The sequence below is a fragment of the Suricata suricatta genome, chromosome 11, assembly GCF_006229205.1.
Source record: "Suricata suricatta isolate VVHF042 chromosome 11, meerkat_22Aug2017_6uvM2_HiC, whole genome shotgun sequence".
Lineage (NCBI taxonomy): Eukaryota > Metazoa > Chordata > Mammalia > Carnivora > Herpestidae > Suricata > Suricata suricatta.
In genome coordinates, this window is record NC_043710.1 from 13,579,572 (window position 1) to 13,582,565 (window position 2,994).

The window sequence follows — 2,994 nt, forward strand, 5'->3', positions numbered from 1 at the left end:
AATATTGAAAGCACAGATGGGGTGCTATATAGAAAACATTCATATTTTACATAATAAAACAGAATATTAGAGATCTGGCAGAGAAAAGGTCAAACATTTTGTGTTGTTCAGGGTCTTGTCTTGGAAATCTTTTATATTTATTGATAATCTAGTTCCTGGCTACGTACTTATATGAATTATTCAAACATTTGTTTAAATACATTGGTGCTTTAGCTCAACACCTGGGAAGACTACATTTATAGATAGGGAAGGTTGGTCATGGAATTTGAATTTAAGAACAAAATAATAAAAGGAAGGGATAAAGAGGATACTGACCTATTAATTAAATGTAATTCCAAATGATCTATATATTTAATCCAACCGTAGTTAAAACTAAGAAAAACATTTTTGCAGAATTAACAAGGGAATTCCACAATTCTATAATATAGAATATTACTATCACCTAGAACACGGTTATTGTTACACAGTTGTATGTGTTTATTAAAATATGCAACTGGTACATATAAATGGTAGATATTCTGTATTTATATAAAGATGAAAAAACTCTGTCCTTAGAAAAACTAGCTTGGGGCACCTGGGTGGCTCAGTCAGTTAAGCGTCCGGCTTCCGGCTTCGGCTCAGGTCATGATCTCACGGTTCGTGGGTTCGAGCCCCGCGTCGGGCTCTGAGCTGACAGCTCAGACCCTGGAGCCTTCAGATTCTGTGTCTCCCTCTCCCTCTGACCCTCCCCTTCTCGTGCTGTCTTCCAAATATAAATAAAAAGCATTAAAAAATTTAAAAACCTAGCTATGACATAAATTAATCTTTGTTTTATACTATAGTTATCTTTACATGGAGATAGTAACTGAAAGAATACAAGTTTGCTGGGCTTTGGCAATGTTCTTTTTCTTGGGCTTGTTCACAGGGGTATGTTCAATTTAAAAATTCATCTTGCTGTACACTTAAGATGTATATACTCTTCTCTGGGCACATTTTCTTCAATAAAATTAAAGAGGAAACAAAATATTGTGTTATAACTTTTCTAAATAAATCATAAACCCTTGTTACTTAAAAACTCTAATCTCTCATTTTATTGATGTCTCAATTATAATGAAATAGTTTTAAATTTTTGTGTGTCAGTTTTATATTTATATGGTCACATTCTATTGTTTTCAAAATTACAACATACTACTTTTAGATCTATCAGTTTCTATCAAATTCTTAATTCTCTCTCTCTACTTGTTACTATATGAACATTTTAATTTATTAAAAATGGACTTATATTGAAAGAAAAAGGCTTGAAATATTTATGGTTTTACATGTTTAGTTAGCCTGCCTGGCTGTACATTAGTGTGTCTACTTAGTCACTTCAAATTACTGCTCTTTGAAAGAGGAGTTGTATCGCTGTATTATATACCTGAAAATAACAGAATATAACATGATAACTCACTGAAAATAAAATAAAATAGTTTAAGGAAAATATAAAGAGGTCTCCTTTGAAGAGAAAGCCTGGTATCATACATGGCTTTTAATAATGGAGCTGAATGAGGACCACACAATTTCGAATTCCAAATCTATGCAATTGTCCTTGTACCGGCATGTCATTGACCTGATGCCGAGAACCTTACTGAGGTTGAATTTTTTCATGTGACTCCTTGTAACATTAGACATTGATTGATTTCACCATTTTTATCAATGTCTGTTTTTTATATATATTTATCTTTTCTGTTTTTACCTCACCTACCTAAAGTCTTATCTGAACCTCCCTTTGGTTAATATTCATGATATTTTTCCCCATGGCATTTTTTTTTAAGTTTCTAAAAATGTTCATTTATTTTTGAGAGAGAAAGAGAGAGTGAGAGAGCAACAGAGCATGAGCAGATGAGGGGCAGAAATAGGGGGACAGAGGATCTAGAGGAGGCTCTGCAGCACAGAGCCTGATAAGGGGCTTGAACTCAGAAACCTTGAGATCATGAGGAGCCAAAATTGGACACTCAACCCACTGAGCCACCCAGGCATTCTTCCTTTTTTTCACATAAGAAAAAATGTATTCAGTGTTTTGCAATCATTTCAGTAAGGTGGTTTTTTGTGCTTGGTTGCTTTTTGGGGGAAGGGGAGCCATCCTCCTACTTCTTTCTTTAAATTTTTTAAATGTTTACTTTTGAGAGAGAGAGAGAGAGAGAGAGCATAAGCAGGGGAGAGGCAGAGAGAGAGGCAGATACAGAATCGAAAGCAGGTTCCAGGTTTCAGGCTCTGTCAGCAGAGAGCCCAATGTGGGGCTTAAACCCATGAACCATAAGATCATGACCTCAGGCAAAGTCAGATGCTTAGCCAACTGAGCCAGCTAGGTGCCTCAAGAGTTGGTTTTGTTTTGTTTTGTCTTAAATAAAATTATATATTTAGGAGCATTTCATGGTGTTAGGGAAACTCAAAAATGTTCAGTTAATTAGGATAAGTGGTTTGAGTGTTCTAATTTGTTTTCTTATAACTTTGATTTTGAATGCATAGGATTCAACTTAAATTTGCTTTTTTCTGGTGTCTCATATGAGTTCTTGATTTCTCTGTCTTTTTTTAAATTTTTTTATGTCTTTTATTTTTGAGAGACAGAAAGACAGTGTGAGCAGGGGAGGGTCAGAGAGAGAGGGAGGTACAGAATCTGAAGCAGGCTCCAGGCTCTGAGCTGTCAGCATAGAGCCCGATGCAGGGCTGGAACCCACGAACTGTGAGATCATGACCTGAGCTGAAGCCGGCCACTTAACCTACTGACCCACCCAGGTGCCCCTTGATTTCTCTGTCTTTAATCTTTCCAGTAATCCATGAAAATGTTTTCTTCCCATATTGACAATTCTTAATGAGCCTGACTTTATCATTCCCAGAAGGATACTGGGATTCACTTTCCTCTTTTTCTATCACTATTTCTAATCCAAACGACTCTCTTATTACTAATGGTATCCATGTCAATGTATCAAAACTAAAGCTCAACTTGTATCATGAATTTAAATAATTAACAGAATA